Source organism: Acanthaster planci, linkage group LG12, assembly GCF_054643075.1.
Source record: "Acanthaster planci isolate LZ-2023a linkage group LG12, COTS_SCS, whole genome shotgun sequence".
NCBI classification, from domain to species: Eukaryota; Metazoa; Echinodermata; class Asteroidea; order Valvatida; family Acanthasteridae; genus Acanthaster; species Acanthaster planci.
This window is the reverse complement of record NC_141788.1, coordinates 7,593,787-7,612,680: the sequence shown is the minus strand read 5'-3', so window position 1 is coordinate 7,612,680 and position 18,894 is coordinate 7,593,787. Positions and strand designations below refer to the sequence as shown.

General features: G+C 44.0%; 1 protein-coding gene across 6 annotated transcripts in view; it reads left to right on the top strand.

The window, feature by feature from the left end:
* The window catches only part of LOC110977742 (allatostatin-A receptor-like), a 103,865-nt gene that overhangs the window by 56,727 nt on the left and 28,244 nt on the right, over positions 1–18,894 (top strand). For 2 of the 6 annotated variants that reach the window (XM_087143805.1, XM_087143802.1), the window contains exon 2: positions 5,360–5,472. The gene's annotated coding sequence lies outside the window, so the exon portion shown is untranslated. Of the gene's footprint in view, positions 1–5,359; positions 5,473–9,413; positions 10,148–11,527; positions 11,643–18,894 lie in introns of those variants that run through there. The other 4 variants (XM_087143804.1, XM_087143801.1, XM_022232143.2 and 1 more) reach the window with 3 other exon arrangements.

Below are 18,894 nucleotides of genomic sequence, written 5' to 3'. Positions count from 1 at the left end.
CACAGAAGTGTAAAATGGATCTCTGAAACACATCCTGGCAAGTCCAGACTTGAACTTAGACTAGGTAGTAATTCAATCAATGACCATTTTATCAACCAATGATCTATCTTTCCATCTTGTCTGGTACCCAAGGTACATTTTTGTGCCCAGATTTCCAGGGAAAATCATACAGTTGTTAGACGATTTTCATAGGTGCTAGTGGTACTGGTAACTGATGACATAATAAGTGCATGGTACCAGGCATTTCAAGTGACTCAGTCTACTGCCACCAAGAGTTCTGAAGGTGTCCAATTATTGCCTCTGGATTACGTTGGTTTTTTATGTGTGTGTGTGTGTTTTGGCTAGGTCTCATCTTAAAGAGACACTCAGGATGCTCAGGGGAAACCACCATCATAGCCATCTTTCCAGTCACATGGGTCAACCGTCAGTATAGGAATGACCGTCAGCCGCCGCGCTCGCTTAAATAATTATGCAACCGTGCAGTGCTACCTCAGTCCCGGGACAGCCGATATGGTATAAGCATCGACACAATATCCTGCGATCGATAAAAATCTCATCGTCGACTGCGATGAATTCCATTGGTTGCGATTCATATTTCTTCCCCGGTGAGCGCCGGCCGATTGCAATTGTCTGTACTGGCGCTACTTGTTGGTTCCTACACCGCAGATATTTTCGACCAACGGGCTACCCCCCCCCCACGTGGACTTTTTTGTTTAGCTTCTCCACCGCTGCGCCTTACATAGCGACATTTCCCACATCATTTGCCCCTCGAGCAGATGGCTGTCACCATTCATCGCTCGTTACCGGTGCTTGACTTCCCCTTTACAGATATTTTCCTTCCTGAATGGTCTATGCAGATGAAAAAAATTCTCGCTCAAAAAGAATTTTCATAGGACGGAAGATGCTGCCCAGGGCACGATACTGTAGCAATCATCGTCGGAATATCGAGTTCTGGCGTCGTTTCTAATCCATTCACATGAAACTACTCTTCCTTCCTCGTCTCCATTTTCACTCTTCCTTTCACCTTGACTTAGTTTTTGTTCACCCATTCATTCATTCTTAATCTTAATTTAATGTTCTTGTGCTACTTTTTCTCAATCCCGTCATGTCCGCAAACCCTTCCCTAAACTTTCTCACCAATCGTCTTTTTAAGTTCGCTTCCAAGTCTTGAAGTTAAGTCCAACTTCACAAAGTTAGGTTCGACCATCGCACCTACCCTTTCGACACGGCCCGGCCTGAAGCCACTTCCTGACGTCATCGGCAAAATCTCTGACGATTTTTGACGTCATCCGTGATCGTGCCCATCGAACTTTATAGCGAGCCTGCAGTCTTGGATTCCATGTGCAGGTCACTGGAGGGTGCACACACAGTTACGAGCCCCCTTCACGATAAGAGTCAATTTTTATTATCGAGCTAGCTGTGCGAATCGGTAATGCGTTTTCGGCAAAAAAGTTGAGTGTGCAAGATTCCTTCATCTTTTTACAGATGCAGGAAAGGTTTCCAGTCTATTTTGTCTCGATCCATCTCCCAAGTTGCACCAAGAAGAAGGTCGATGTTGTGTCGCTTAAACGCCCCTACCGCACACCCCAACCGATTCTGCTGACAACCTCCACATTCCCCTGTCATAAATCTTCCCTCGCCGTTTCGACGCACAGCCATCATCGTGTAATTTGGCAAACACGATGACGCTTCTGTTTCCATCCTTCCTCCTTCTGACATCAGCCAATGGCAATACAATGACGTCATGCCTCTATCCTTTCGCCTGTCTTAACTCTGTATGACTGACAGTTATGTCTGAATTACTATGGCACACCCACTGCAGTATGTTGGTATATTTAGCACATGAGCCGATCACAACTCCCCCCCCCCAAAAAAAAGAGATGGTACACGGCGGAAGGGCAGCTAATCCGCGGCCAGCCGCGACCGCTTCCTGCCCGTGGCGTCTCTGGCAAGGAGACCTCGTAATATGAACTACTCCTCCGGGTCACATAAGTCCATCGCGTCAGAATCCGGTCAAGTTTCCGTCTAGTCCCGGCACGGCCCGAAGAGAGAGCCGTCCTCGTTTTCTTCATGCCGGTAAGCATATATTACATTGCACTACACAGCTTTGTCCGTCGAAAAAAAGCACTTCGGCGTTTAAAAGCCTGAGTACACGTCCAAAAGGCTAAACATGGCGGGGGGTTTGGCCACATCATTTCAGCTCAGATGTCCGCAGTTTTTCAGCAAATTGGCTGTCAGATGGGGCTCACAACAGACGACGATGAAATTCCACACTGATCAACCTCAGCGATTGATCCCCTATGATTTATATCCTTCGCCTCTCTCTATCACGGGAAATATTTATCATGTATTTGGTGTTCGGCGCCTCCCATATTCGACACTAGGAAATTGGATCGGCAGCCGAGACGAGAGTTAGATTAAGGGATGACGGGTCCTGGGTGCGTTTGGGGGATCATTGATGAGATCAGAGCCGGGGAAGCCTTTACCCCAAGAAGTGGAAACTTGATGCAGGAATTCGTGCGTCTGTTTCCGCGCTCGGAAAACGTGAGCTTGTAAGGAGCTCAAGGGGATAGGGGCTCAGAAGAAAGGCTGAAAATCTTCCCTCACTTCAAGAAAACTCGGGATTTTTTCCAATTGTTTACTGTACAGAAAACATTTTATACCTCTCTGGCATTACAAAGGCATCACTAGTGAAGGATATTATGCTGAAATCTACCCAGTTTCCACTAACATGCTTGAATTTCGAGAGGAAAAAGGCAGTGTAATGGATGAATTTGGGAGTTTAAATCCAGTGGATTCAGGCGACAGGATTTTTGTGGTTTTTTTTTTGGGTGAGCATTTATGTAGGCCTACCCCTTTTCGCTACTGAACAGTCACTTTTTCCCCCGCGTACGTCAAACTGTGGTCGGCAAACTATGGCTAGCTGCCAAACACCGGATAATGTAATTACGTACGTCTACTGAATACTTTTCTCAGCACTGACGGGGCACAGGTATAATTTAAGATGAAATCGTTCATCTGCCGAGGGTAACCTTAGTGCAAGGTCTTTTGAGAAAGACACAATTCTTTTTGTCTATTGAAATTGGCGATTAACAAGGGATCTTGCTATCTATCGAAGTTCAAGTCGGAGTTTGCAAGAATTTTCGATCTTACATTTCTTACCTTTAATCCGATTAACGAAACTTTCCCTTTGAAAAATGGTTTAACCCTAAAAAAAATTGATTGATTGCTTTCTGCATTTGAATTCTTGTTCAGAAAATTCTTAAAGTCCTCGGCGCGAATGAACTGCAACCAAGTTGTAAAGGCTGTACAATCTGCTACTATGACACCAAGACATGGCTAGCAGCGGGGGGGGGGGGATTGAGATTAGTCCTTTGGGGTAAGGAAGGCCCAGTTTCCTCCCTGACAAAACAACAAGCAGACAGAACAAAAGAAAGGTTTATACTGCTCTACTGTCGAGGAGGTCACATTCAAAGCGCTCCTAGGAACCTGTAAAGTCCCTTGGTTGAGAAGAAAAAGAAATGTCAAAAAGTCAGGACATAATTATGTCAGATCGTAGTGATAGCTTTGCTCATAAGTCAAGTCTGATGCGAGACCATTTTTTGAAAGGTTTGCATATTCTTCGGTTTAACAAATGAACACGTTCCCTCCGACCGTGTCCCACTTTGGACAATGATGTTTTACGCGTTCACGACAATTGAGCGTCTTTGCATAGCCGGTAGAGCCGTGCTCTATTGAATAACATTCGATATCACAAATGGATTTTTCCCCATTTTTGTAGAGCCAAGAGGAAAGGGGGAACGTGTATTTTCAAACAAATTGGATCTACATTGCAATTTGGCTTTTAAGCGTGTTTTCATTTTGCGCTGTACGCTCGGTAACCGGTACATTAAATTGGATTCCGAAATAAACAGCAGGGCGATTTTTTTTACGTCAGCAGACATGCGGTTGATTTCGATTGATTGATAGGTTGGTTTGTAAATTTGTAGTGCAGATCCTGCAGTGACTTCCTTCATTTTCAAAATGGAAAGTACAGCCTAACTTCGGGTTCCACGGGGTTCATGTGTTACCGCTTTGTACCGTACTTCAGTAACCAATTTTTTTTGGGGGGGGGTTCACTCTATGGAAATTTACACTGTTGGCTAAATTTCAACAGCTCGAGTTTACACATCATAATGCAGCTGCAAGGACGCTGACATAAGAGTGGGAAGGTGTACATATTCTGTATTTCACCTGCACTCGGTTTTAATGTGTTGGCATGGATATAAATTAATTGATCTATGGCGCCTGGGATGGTCCACTGTTATTTGGTAGCGTGAAGAGCTTCGTATTGCTGTATTTTTTTCTCCGGGAGAAAGCGATTACATTCGCGCGGCGTCGTTTGTTTCGGCTGGCAATGGAAGGTGACGCACAAGTGAAGACGAGATTGAGGAAGTGTGGTTTCGATGACTGATAATGACTGAACTGTCATTTGGATTCGTCGACTGGAATGAATTTAACGTCATCTCGCTCTGCAGTCTATAGACAGAGATTGCTCCATTGAAAGTGATGATTCAGTCACTGCGGCTGTTCTTATTTATTGCCCAGTTTATTATGCCAAGAATATAATGGACGATTAGGCAATTGTACCTTTGACGCTGACCGTAGCTTTTCTCCCTTTTACTGCAAATCATTGATCTCCGATGTGCCCGGCAGACTTGTCAACCGGGGTGTGAAGAGATCATTTTTTTCTGTTGTGTTTTAGTTGTGGTAGAATTTCAGATTTGAAATGCCGTACGAGTCGCGTGGGCTTAGTATGTTGGAGATTTAGGGCACTTTCTTTGATCAGACAATGACATTAGATGTTGCATGGGTGAGAGTATGGCGCCAGGCTTAGGCTTTAATATCTCGTTGGAGATCAGTTGCAGATCTTTCAGGGAAACATTTTTCATCAGTGAAAACAGCTTTCTGCACGCACATGGCCAGGAGGCCGTGTGGGGGGAGTTCTGTGTACGTTTAGGAGAGACTAACGAGCACGTTTCAGACATTTGGATTGGTACTTACATGGTGAGGCAAATCTTATTCATTTATATCATGAGGCTGAATGTGATCTGCTTGGAGAGCCTCGCTTTCGTCTGAGTATATGATAATTCTGTGTAGGGAATTAAGGAATACTAAAACCAACTGATTCTTCGATGTTTGGGTTATCTTTTCACTTGAAAGCTCCAATAATGAGTTTCCATGGCAACCTTTCACAAAGAAAAGGGGAAACAAACTCCAAGGGTTATTCCTTTCTATGATCGATTTCTTCTTGTGCACCAAGACGACAAAATATATACATCTTAGAATTGGATTTGCTTTTATTGGATTTTGCTCGTAGACCTAGCGTACAAGTCAACGTCTGAGTACCAAACACAAAGCTTGTCTAGGCACAGACTCCCAGGCTGTCCTTCAACCAGCTGTATGGTCTACATGTTCTGTGGAACAGCCCAGGTAAGACTTCGAATTACTCCAACTGTCACAAACAGTCCTGATATCATTTTCATACAATGTAAATTACAAGTCAGCTGTTGCTCCCATAAGGGCAGTTGTTAAATTTTGTTATGTTTAACAAGTTTTGATATACCTTTGTTCCGGTATCGTTTTACCTTTTTGTTACATTTCACGCCTTTAAGGTATACACTGATGTCATGTCCACAGTTTGACACCACTTTTGTATGCAATTCTCAGGACATGTCCCTATATTGTAGGACGTAAAGCCTGGCCCTAAAATCTCAAGGTTTTCTGAGTGCAAGGGGCATTTGGAAGGGCGGCAGTGTTAGATATAACAGTTCGATCGTGCTTGCAATTCACGGAAGAACATATGAAGTCTCTGCACCGATTTCAGTCAGATGTTGAGATTGAAATCAGCAGAGATTTCAAGGAGGGCAGACAGTCCTTGGCTCCTTGGAGGATCCAGAGGGGCCAACGGGTGCTACGGCCCTAGTAGGGGCAAATTTGGGGTTTTTTTTAATAAAATGTGGGCGTATCAAGCGTCCCGGCATTTAACCTCGCCCTTTGGAAAGGTCACAAAAAGTCCCATAGAGAAATTTCCCCAAAAAGAGAAGAGAAGAAAATGATGTTTAGTCGTTAAGTGTTGTAATGACTGCAGGAGCAGGTTGCACCTAACGCAGTTCAACCTTCAAATTGGTATGACGGCGTCCCTTCCATTATTAACGGCAGGAGGACGACATTCATCCCCCCTGCTCGATCGTAGGCGTCTGTCAGCTGTAATGTAATTATAATACTTTGCTCTAAATGTGAGTGAGACGCTCTATGTGTGACTGAAATTTCTGTCGACTTTCGGCGTGCAGGTATAAAGAATCGCTTTGGCAGGGCCATGCGCGAACCTAAGGAGGCGTGAAATCTAATTAGGTGATATCGTAACCTCGCGAGAGGGGAGCTAGCTACAGACACATTTCAAAACTCTGTGCTGTGTAGCCAAATTTATCTCGGGGATTGAAAATTTGTGTCAACCGTGCTAGGCACAGGTTAACTTCAACAAAGTCATAAAGTCATAAATGTAGGTAGGCTCTATTTTTATGCTGGTTGGGGGCTGACGAGACATTCATCGTCAAAACTGACTTTTGAGAGCCATTTTTTTTTTAGTTTTATTGGTTCATTTCGAAAAGAAAGACATATAAATTATATTATTAAACTGTGTAGTATGGCAATGAAAGGATCCAATGGCCAATCACACGACGCGATGACGCACTATGTACATTTGCGCCAATACTGCGATATTAGATATCGTAGGTTTGAATACGATTTCACAGTATCATTTTTAAATACAATCACACGACAGGGCAATGTATTGCTTATTTCAACCCCTCATGACCTAAACTGCTTAATCAATACATTTAGATGTAAAAATGCAGAAGTCACAAACAAAAAGATAAAGGGATTTGTTGAAAAACACGCAAACAGTACAGTTTAATACGTCAGCCCTCTTATTGGTTTCAGGGCTTCCCTCGAAAATTGTCGGCTTTTGGAAAATTAATTCAATAAGCCTTTTGCCAGTTAAATTTGAATAACGTCTGGTACACTGAGTTATCTGATTGCACATAAACATAACAATTTCAGTTGCAAAGATAGACACTATACCTCTTGATTTGGGGCAAGCTTTTGCATAGTGACCACCACCTCTGGAATGGACTTATTCACAGATATATAAGCCCATAAACGGGCAGCTCCTGTTCAAAACAACGACGGGGCACCATAGCCGAGATGGCACCCGACTAAATCCAAATGCGCGTGGGCAAATTCACCCCTCGGCATAGAGCACAGTTGAACAATTCCAGTCATAAGATTCTATGAAGTCATTTTTCGATTGTGAAAAAAAATCCCCTATTTACTTTATCTGGCCCATGGGGATTCAAAACAGTTTTGAAAAGAAAAGATAGCGTGCGGTACCAAAGAGGGAACGTAGATTAGCACACGTAAATAAATACATGTACGTATATGTATCTGCAATCTACTTGCTGCATCCATCGGTTCACCGCCCACTGCTTGCCCACACTTATAAAAATCACAGTTATATGCACACGACTGGTGGTCTATATGTTTATACGTCTGTAGACTGATTCCTTTGTGCCCTTCTTATCCACTGAAAACAGTGCATTGGTGCAGGGCATCTCTTATGTAACCAAGGAAAAGCTTGCCCCAACCACGAGGTATTAATTAAGGCAACAGTGGCTTTGGTGTGGAGAATTCAAATCGTTACTTCACGTGAATTTAAAGAACTCATCACTGTTCTAGATGTCATTCAAATTTACTTCTCAAAAGGATTATTCAAGTCGTGCTGAGAACAGGCCTTGTCATTCCTGCACAGAAATGGAAAGGTTGGACTTCACTGGGATAACTTGTGACTCTAGGTGGCGCTGTTTACAATAGAACCATTGATTCCGATTATAATGCAGATCAAGTATGGATAGGACCATGTTTCTATGCATCACCGTTGGAGCAATTGGCGTGCCGAAACAATGCGCATTATAATCACCAGACCACGTCATTTGGGCTTTTTTCTTTCTTTCTTTTTCGGTCTCTCTTTTTCTTTCCTGAAACGTACAAATACCATCAATAAAGTACAGACTAGCTTCTGAAACATTTAACTCAATGGGCCTCTAAAAAGCAAGGTCGTTCGGGAACAAAGCACGCGCGCGAGTCCACGTAGGGACGCACTAATAGGGTAGACCTCGCACGCGTGTCCGAATGACCTCAGACGCACTTCATTTGGGGTATGCGCTGTCGGAATACCGAACCGGCCTCATTTTAAGAGATATCGGCTTGGCAACACTGGACAACCGTAGACGCGAACAAATCAGATAATTCCTTCAACTTCGCCAGCAGTCACAATACGGGCGATTCACAACAGTGCACCTCAGAGAGTTTGAAACGCGTTCACCAATCACAGTGCGCGAAATCTGTCGACACAATGCGGGTTTGGAAAGAGTCGACAGATTTCGCGCACTGTCATTGGCCAACGCGTTGCGAACTCTTGGAGGTGCACTATTGTGAATCGACCGTATTGATCTCTAGCGCAGTGTGAATGTTCAAAAACGATGCACATTAAACTAACCTACCGGAGCAGTGTCGGAATGTTACTGACCATTCGACTGTACTGACCGTGTCGCTGGACTGTCAAATGATACAATTCACATCTTTGCCTGATGCAAGTAAACCTACTCTAATTTAATCTGTACTTACACCAAATTATTTTGACGGAAGCATTGAAATAACTAAATTTCTATTCCATGACAAACCACTTCAAGAAACTTTGAATACTGACACAAACTTATTTTCTAAATTAAGAAAAATGAATAAACTGTATCCTAACCGCCTCTTTGGAGAACTCGGTCTCGAGTCACCCCCTCTTATACTGCGGGGGCAGTATCCATCATTCATTCTTAACAGACATCTTTATTATCTTCTGCTTCAGCATTTTTTCCCATTATTTTTCGCTGTACTGTGCAAATCTCATTCCTTGGGGGGGACATCCAGGATTGACTGAAATGGCTTCATTCGAAAGGATAAAAGGATTCGAGAACCGAAATGATTCCCGCATATTTTGAATTTTAAAACATTTTTTTTAGATTCTGTCTTGTTTTGTGGCCTTAAAATCAGCCCAGGTAGTGGCTCAGCGACAGGATGTATGGCTTAATAGTCATACGTGTAGGCCTATACATTTTTGAATTCTTTAATTTTGGTTTGTGAGATGAAAAGAATTCACGGAACTGGAGTCGAAATTAAAGCTGCCAGCAATTTCTATGCCGCCTCCATCAGGTACGCTCCGTCTGTCAACAAGTGAACTATGGCCAAGGTAATGTACACAGGAAGAGGGCGTGGCTACGTAGAGAACGGGGTTGCGTGCCTCAGTAAAAAGCAGATAGAGTGGGGATCAGTCAACAAAAAAGTCGAGGGGCATACCTGTTGATTCCCTCCGAAAAAAGACTGTTTAGTGGGATCAAAGGTCGATCTGCTTGTTTGTTGAGTCGATTCCCAACGCGGGTAGCGCCCGATAGTATGCTTTTATCCGATTACAGCTCCCTTAAATTGAGATTATGGTGTTAGTCGGCCGTTGGGTTTCGTCTTGTACTCATGGCTTCCGCAATTCGCTGTCATCTGCCATGCCGGCGATTTGCAGCCCGGCTTCTGTTCGCGCCCCACACGCCAATGGACGAGTCCACCTAGCAGTGGACGGCTCGTGTGAAAGCGAGAGACGCTCACGCAGCCTCCAGCGTCTTCCTCTCTCGCTCGCGTCAAGGCGGCAGTGTTCGGGCAGACGTCGGTGAAGTCGGATGACGTGCAGGGCGCCTGCCCCTACGACGATCTACTACTATACCCGTAGACTATCGGTTCCGTGGCACGCAACCGAAGACGCCTTCTCTGGTATCACAGGGTGCCCAGGACGGATGCCAGTATAGGATTTCGTTCTTGCTGAAATTCTTTTTACCGTGACAGCTACCAGAGGGGGAAAAAGACGAGAAAAGGAGCCGGCCCGCTGGTGGGATAGATGTTTTTTCACCGAGATTGCTCAGCTGTGTGAGTTAACACCGGAAGTAGTTTCTCTCCGGTTATACAGTGAAAGGCCCCAAGCCCGAGATTGCCCGGAGGTTTTGGCGCCCTTTCGGTGAGTAGAATTCTACCGCTGCGCGTATTTTACCACGCTCTCCCTCGACTCGAGAGCAGTGGCATTTTAGTGTAGTTTCTTTGAAGAATCTATGCCTAGCTCATCCTACATACCCCAGACAAAACCCCTGGAATACCAGGTGCAGCGTTTGACTCACCTGATTTTTTTCATAAGATGTCACTTGTGGTGTGTATGGCTTCCCTCCATTCACCATTCTGGTCGATACAAATGTCCTGTCTACGCGAATTTGAAATCGTAAATCAGCACGCCAGGGCACGCATCCACACTATTAATGGCTCGATGCTCGGTGAGAAAGGAGGCCGTTAATACCTGCGCAGCACGTGCTTTCTAATGTGCAGAAAATAGGGTGAAAGTGTGCCTTTGAATAGATCGTGCAGCTGTGGAGTATGCTCCGCTCTTTAATGATGGGTAGCTACGTTCAATTTGAGTGCCGCCAGCATACGTTTTGGTATCGGAGTCCAGCAATGAAATAATTCTGTTGAATGGTGGGACATGTTATGGGACGAGACCGTGCGAAGCGCAACAAGTACATAAAAAACTGCGCTCTCCCCTAATCGGTTTTTATCCGGGTGATATCAGTTTTTTCACCCGTATCAAATCGCTCAGACATACCTGGCACAACAAGTGCTAAGCTTTTCCTTAAAATGTCAACATGTCATTTTGTCAACCTTCACTCTGTCATTTTAATGAGGACGCGACTGCTTATTTTAAGGAGGCCGAAATAACCATCGTTACGCATCCATTAAATATCGCCAATTAGATTACAAGATAAATATTCCACCGCTGGAAAAAATATCAGAAATTAGACCTCAAGTAGGCTATCGTCGCGTGCACGCGCACACTAATGATTGTTAACAAGGCTTTAGTTTCAGACGGCCCGAATATGATGCTTTTTAAGTAGCGATGAAATATGGGTGAGGCCGGAAATGATAGCCCAGGAACGTCTGGTGCGTGTTTTTGTATCATGTTCGTCCATGCATTTTGAAGTTTGCAAGTCGCTTTGGGGGAGAGAATGTGAGAACGGGAATACACACGTCACGAGATTAACGGATTATGTAGTCGCATCCAAACAAGCTGGATTTCCTGAGATACCTTTCTGATGCCATCCTGGCGTCCATGGTCTTGGATGTTGTGACGGGGGCAATATTTGCCCAATCTGTAGCTCATTAGGCGGTCCAAATAACCAAAGTAGCCTCTGTGAATCGGGGTTATATTCTTGAAATAAATTTTGCAGAGTTCAATCGGAGTATAATTGCTTGACAAATAAACAGAAAATGTCGGGAATTTTCTTCTCTCTGTTTCTGGTCGGCGACTATCAACCGTGAATCGCTTCAGAGGCAGATTACATGTGCATTCAAGATTATTATCGTCAGATACTCTCGTTCGAGTTGGAAGACAGAGAACTTGGGCAGTGAAGCCATCCTCGTTAGACAGCGAACAAGAGGTTGCGGTTGTGGTTAAACCAATACCCCAGGTTGGTATGGGTGGTGGTCACCTTTCTCTGGCTAATCAAAATTACAGTTGCAAGAAGCCAGTTTTCCTCTTTTGGATGGTACTTTGCTGGAAGATGTACATACATTAACACGGTAGATATTTACTACATCCTTTCAAAACTGGAGATTCCGAGTAGCAACTTCACAATTATTCACATGTTATGGGGGTAGGAACTGTTGTTTTTGATGGTAGAAAACACTAATGGGTGTTGTTGATAAAAACTGAAGTCAGTGTAGAGCAACGATTAGCAACGATGCAACGATGTAGAATGCAGATACTCCAGAAGAGTTTTCGGAAAGTTGTCAGTTCGCAAAGGACAGGAATGCAACTGCCAGCGCCCACGAAACACAAGGTTTAGTTTGCGTGTCCAAAGTGACTTTCTTTCTCGAAGCATGCGTCAGCCAAAATGGTCCAAGCTTTTTGCACTCCGCCCGTATCTTTGCCGTTTGGATCAAATGATATATCTTTTGATACCCAGACCTTCGGGCGACAACTTAATTTAAACTTGCTCGGCAGCGACAGAACTTGTGTGTCATTTCAGTTTTCCGATCGGAGGGCTTTAGGGATTTTTTTTCGGTTAAGGCGATCGCGGCAAAACTGGGGTAACGTTTCCCGGGTTTTCTCCTCTTGACATCATCGGAAAGCATCAAGACCTTTGTATTTTAATTGCTTCGAAAATTCTCTTGTTGCAACAGGGAAAATCTTTTCTTGTTGACAACAAAGATCAGACAGAAAATATGTACACGACATGGTTTAGGAGCAACATGGTGTCCAGGATTGTCTGGCAGTGCCAACGTCGTATTGTTCCAATGCTTTTAGTTTAAAACGTGCAGGGCTGTTAAACTAACAATGTTGGCCACTTGTAAAGCAATACTCACGCAGGAAAAATGTCGCCAGATTTCAAAGGTCGGACAAGAAATCGGCGATAAAAAGACAAGCCTGCCATTAATCTTAACCTTCCATAACATGCAGCATGTAAACCAGATAATTTAATACAACCTAAAAAGAAAAGTCAAGTTGTGTACATATAACTCAGTGCATGTAGCATGCATGTACGAGTAATTCGTCGAACAAAGTCCGCTATTCAACCCCTGTGGTCGTCCAAGTTCGAGTGTCGCTTTTTATCTCAGAGTTTACTGCAATATTTGCTTGCATTCTGAAAATCGGATTTTGAAGTGCATGTTTGTTTATACGACTTGATGTGGTATACCAGGTGACAGGCTTGTATGGGGAACGCCAATCCAGTGTGCGTTACACAGTGAGCCTGGTAACAGCAGTCCGCTTTATCTGCGTTCTTACAAATCTTGTGACATGTGCATGAGTTTACGAAGCCTACCATTTTTATCAGTTTAATAGCCCCATGTACACCGGAACTTGTTTTCGGTACACAAAAGGCCAAGATTTAGTGACCCTCTTAAAGCCGGGGGGTTACAGTCCCATCTTTCGATCTGGAAGTGTAATAAGCAACGTTTATTTCAATCGAGAATGCTCATGTGTATCCCTGTGGAACAGAAGCACGGACCTTAAAGATGGCTGCCGTGCACAACCTCTATTGGCACTGCGGTCTTAAAATGAACACTTTTGTCCACGCATTGTCGTTAAAGAGTTAGCCTTCTACGCTTACCCTGCTTTTGAAATCTCGGCTAATTTGAATGGGTTCCCAAATTCTAGAATTGGTGTCGCAGTGATAATGTTGAAATATTAAAAAGTGTCCGGCAGGTGGTTGTTCGGACCTTTGGAACCAATAATTAGCCTTTTGCGAGTCATATTTGAATAAAATCTGGTACACCGAGTTATCTGATTGTGCATAAACAACAATTTGAATTCCCCAGACTAAAGACACTGTTGCTATACCTCCTGATTCGGGGTAAGCTTTTGCATAGCAACCACAATCTCCAGAATGGACAGGTTCCTTCGTGCCTTTCTTTTCCATTGAGAACAATGTATTGATGCAAGGTGTCTCATATGTAACTAAGCAAAGGCTTGCCCTGAATCATGAGGTATACAAACAGTGTCTTTAGTATGGAGAACTCAATTTCTAATGTCCACGTCAATTTAAACGACTCAGTATACCAGATTTTATTCAAATTAAACTTTTCTCGCAAAAGCTTTATTCACAGAAGTGTACACTCCTGGGCATATGTCACGGCATTTTTGACCTAGTGGTTCGTTGAAAAACTTGTCTTGGTTTCATTTCTTTTGTTGAAGGTGTCCCGAATTGATGGGTGGTGTTGCTTCAGAAATGTGCCAGCTGTTGCCAGCTCTAGTATCAATAACGGGGTCTTTTTTTCCAGTAATATCGTTTCAGTTTGCTTCGAAAAGAGCAAGCCGAGTTTTTTGTTTGAACGTCTCATATTCACTTCGACATCCTGATGAATAATGGACACCAATGTGGATGACAAATATCGGCGGTACCTTGTGATTTCCAAAGCCCAAGATTCTCATAAAAGCCTGTGAACTTGAAAGTCCATCTGGCAACTTATGACTTCATGTCACAGAGCAGGTCACAGATGTTGTGTTAACTCAACAGCATGTAACTAGTGCACGTAACTGTAGACACTTGCCCGTGAGTTCGAAGTTAGGCACCCGACAAAGATGCCCAACTAGGAACTACAGGTGCGCCACTGTTACCGTTGGGATGCTGGGGGTTGTTTGCGGCCAAGCCACTTCACCCCCTGCTCGCCTCTCTTCGTACAGAATTATACACGGGTACCAGCTTTTAGCTGGGGAGCAACATTTGATGGACTCACCTCCCATCCTCTCACAGTGATTTGTACAGCCGTTTCATGCTCTTAATTGGATACACGTGCATTTCTTTTAATACAAATAAACACTCACATGCCTGAAGACCCACAGTGGCTCGGGACTTCGCTGATTTTTTCGTGGTTGGGACTTCTGGTCCCCTTTCCCAGTTTTTTTATTTCTACAAGGTCTAAAAGTTTCAAGAATTCTCGCCGCATGCCACTGATTTTTTTTTCTTGATGCATGCACGGGACGTTCCCTTTTTCAAAAGATCATTCACAATCGACGGTTTCCAGTGGAGCTTACTGAAACACAGTGACTGTTTCTGTTCATGGCAGGCTCACTTACTGCTGCGGTTGAGTCGTCATTTTTCTCCTTCTGTCTCTCTTTTTTTAAGGCACCATTCTGCATAGATTCCATTATGTTTTAAAAGACATATACAAAGGCGTCCTTTGCTGAGCTGAAATACCGAAATTGCAGGCTTGCAATTTGATAAAGGGAGAGACATTGTGAAGTGAGCTGTGTCCTTTCCAAGAATTTGATTTGCAGTTGCGTCATCGGGAACTCCTTGGCAACCATTAAAGTTCCCACGATCATGACAAACTGTGTCGGTGCGACGGTATGCTTTTCCTGGCCGCGATGGTTCGCCTGCTTCTGGATTGAATTAGTCTGGTCGGGGTGTGCCAATGTGCAGCGAGAGCCTGAGCTTGCCTCGTCGGAGACGCCTCCGCGGTAGGTCCCTGCCCTCTTTGCATTGTCACTGTGAACAACTGCACTTCTTGGAGATTACATTCGATTGGAGTAATTTGTCAGAATTGTTTCATAATATGTGTTCATTAGAAACGGCACCTGCAGAAACATTTTAGCAGTCAAGTTTGATCACTAAGGTCTACGATAATTTTTCATGAGCAGTTTCCTATTTAGGTGGCTTGCGTACTTTCGCACACACGTTCTTAAGAGATGCTTTCTCGAGAACTACTGAAATGCTTGGTTTATTGTGCTGGCGCAAACTCTTCGTGTACCCAACCACGATTGTCTTATGTCATCCATTGCAAGTGCTAATTAATTACTCGAGCGGTTTGTAAGTTGACATTCGTTGGTTTGAAGTAGTTCTACACACGGGTGAACACACGCGCATCGCTCACGGCGACAAATCGATCACGCTGCTGCCCAAAGGTGAGGCATTTCCATCATCCGAGCCTGTCTTAAAGTTGAATAAACTCCAACAACGAAAGATCGTTCGTGGTTAAAAATCCAGTGCCTCAAGAGCTAATATTGACACTGAACTTGAGCAAGCCTGGCACGGATCGGACCACGCACGCACCATTAATTACGGAAATCTCGCCCCAAATTTGAGACTTTTAATTAAAGCATTTTTTTTCGGAAATTAATCTTATTTGGTGTTGAAGACAGGAAGGGCACGTGTACGTGGTCAGTGGATCCCTGCAACGCTGTCGTGCTTGCATTGAAAGCTAAATATCACCCGGCAGTCCACGGCAGTGCAGTGTTTTCTAGAATGTGCATGGCTTTTCTTTTCGTTCAAGGTCCGTGCAGAAGCACCCCTCTAGGGTCGAAGTAGGGACAACGTGGGCCGACACTAAAGGCCGATAGTGGTGGTGCGGAGAGCACGAGATTTGAATATTCGGATGTCTGAGCCCAAGCTGCGTCGCAAGTTGCCGAAGCCACTCGGAGTGGAAGCTCTTTCAAAGAATCTAGCCAGATGGACATAAGAGGAACCTTTCAACATTTTTAATACCAAACACGATAAGGTATCATTTTCATTGTGATGCTGTACTGAGTGATACACGCAAACGAAGAGCCCGACTTGCTCTCTTAATGCAAGCTGAAACAAAATTCTGTCCAGGAGAATGGACAACTGTAGATTCGCGCCAGAATGGGCGAGGCGAATTCTCAGAGTTAAACTATTTGCCATTGTTACACGAACATGGAGTCCGGAGTCTATGACGCCCTCGCTGTTAACTTGACCCTTTGCCAGAGTGCACACCTTTGTTCCATTAACCCATGCATGGGTTTTGGCTCCGCGAAACATCGACATACGCAATAGACCTTTTTCACCCACGTGACTAAATGTAAACAATACCACCACGAGTGTAGACCGCCTTGGCCACCGTGACGGTGATCGCATATATTCCTAGGGCCGCTTCAACCACGTGCAAACGCACGTGCGACAGCTGCATGCTTGACTGTTTAATCTTTAGTTGGTAGGCTGCCGTAATTAAACTATGCACTCATTACCATCACAACACATCATAGGTCCGTTACAATCGTGACGTCACTGGAAAAAGGGTCTATAAGGCCGGAGTGTGGGTGTCCCTGGGATCCCTTCAAGTTGCTCACTGTGCCTGTTAAGAGGCTCAGTAGAATCAGTGTCACGGCGCTAAGATCTTAGGAAGTCATGCAGACCTTCCCCATCCATCCAGTCACAACTACTTTGACCGAAACGACGGGGGGGGACACGAGGGTAAATTCTTCGTCGTAACAAATCTACAATAACTGCAGATTCGTAACGAATCTACGGTTTGCTGCAGATTCGTAAAAATAATCTAAACTTGAATAAAGGAGTGACAGAACAGAAATAGTTTAATGTGGGAAAATAGCGTCATGACCCGTCTTGTGAGATTCGGTCTCCTCCGCGCCCATAAGAGCATCAGCAAGACAAGCGCCCTCGGCGGGCTGGGCCTCAACTCAAAGGAACGTGATGTCAGCCAACTCACCTTTCGGTCTAGCTTTTCATAAGCGTGCGCTCGTTTGGCGTTGGTTGGTTTTACTCTTCTTGATTTTTTTTTAATTTTTTTTCCATCAACCCTTAGATCCTTTTCGGGAATTTCCTTTGTTTTCGTGTAGTAAAAATTCGTGTGTGAAGCAAAATTTTATAATTCCACTGTTTTCCCAAATAATTTTCCTTGACAGAAATTTCGACCGAATGTCCCTTACATAAAAACCTTTCATAAGTACACTTTGAAAATTCGATATTTTTGAGTAAATTCAAAATATCAGTCTCGTGAAAATCTTGTGTGGTACCAGTTTAGTACCCCACAACTGCAATGAATGTTCCTCGTGGGGCTCTTCCCATTTTTCTGATACCCCACAAGGCACCATAAACACGCTTACCTGGCCGTATAGACTGGCAACCATACAGGAGCACGCTGCCTCCCGCGCAAATATCGATCAAAGATTAATTTTGATATTCCACCCTCCTCTTCCCAGGCTGATCCTCTGATTCTGTATATATATATATATTAACTCATAAATAAAAGACATACGACGGGGTAAAATCTCCAAAACATTACGTTTCACTCCAGAAATTGGTCCGTCTTCCTCCTGGCGGAAGTTCCCTTCAGCTTACCTTAATGCTGTCATCAATCACGTCATTGTATATTCCCCACGACTCACTCCCCAGTCGGCTATAATAGCGCCTCTTTGGATTCAAAAGAGGCCGTTGCCAGGCCAACCCCGCCAATATTGAAATTTCCATTTTAATTGCCTCTACGGGAAGAGGCACCGAGAGGGAAGGGGGACTCCGAGTGACTTATAGGGAGGGAGGAAGCATTTTTGTCGAATTAATTCTTTCGTTATCACGCCGCGTCATCCATTACTTTTGCCATGCTTTGCTTTGTCTTAATGTAAATACACCTTGCATATTTGGGTTATCAATTAGATCTAGCTTGGAAGGACCTAAATGCATTAGTATTGATATTGACAAATTGGATTTATTCATATTTGCCGAAGAGATAATGGGGTGGGTTTTAGCTAGTTTGGGGAGCGTTGAGCTCCTTGGCCTAGCTGAACAACTACAATAATTCCTATAAAGTGTTATTTTTGTTTCGAGTATTTACCCCGCTTAAAATTCAGCTCGATATCGTATTGCAACCTGTGATCTTCCGCGTGGCAAAGGGTCAAGGAGATAACCCAAAATTATGGAAGCCATAACGAGTAATTTTTGCCCCTAGGGGTACACCACTACAAATAAATTCCCATAGACAGCAGTGATAAATACCCATACTTCAAAAATATTTTAAAAATACTCACAACTCTCACAGGTGTTCAGGCTGCACAGAAAAATGACGTTCCACATGTCCTCTTTCATTTTCTTTTCAATTTTCGGGGGGTTGATCAATGAATTTTTGAGAAATTTTCACCAGAAGCAGACCACCCTTAAAATGGAGAAAGTGTCCCTGTCCAGAAAAGTAGCCATTTTGAAAACCCTCCCTCGGCAAAATGGCTCAAATAGTGCCACTTTCATGCCCGATTGCATCCAAATTGCTCAGAATTGGAAGCCCCGAGTCCGGCCCAGAGGTCCAGTCTCATATTTCTTCAATTCCTCAGTTCCATGGCTCTCAGGACCCTCTAATATAGAATATTTTGAGTGTATAACTTTTATTAATGAGCTTGGCGGACATATTTCTGGCCTAAATACGAGGGGGCACCCCTAGGCCACAGATAACGCTACAATATTAACGAGGCATCTC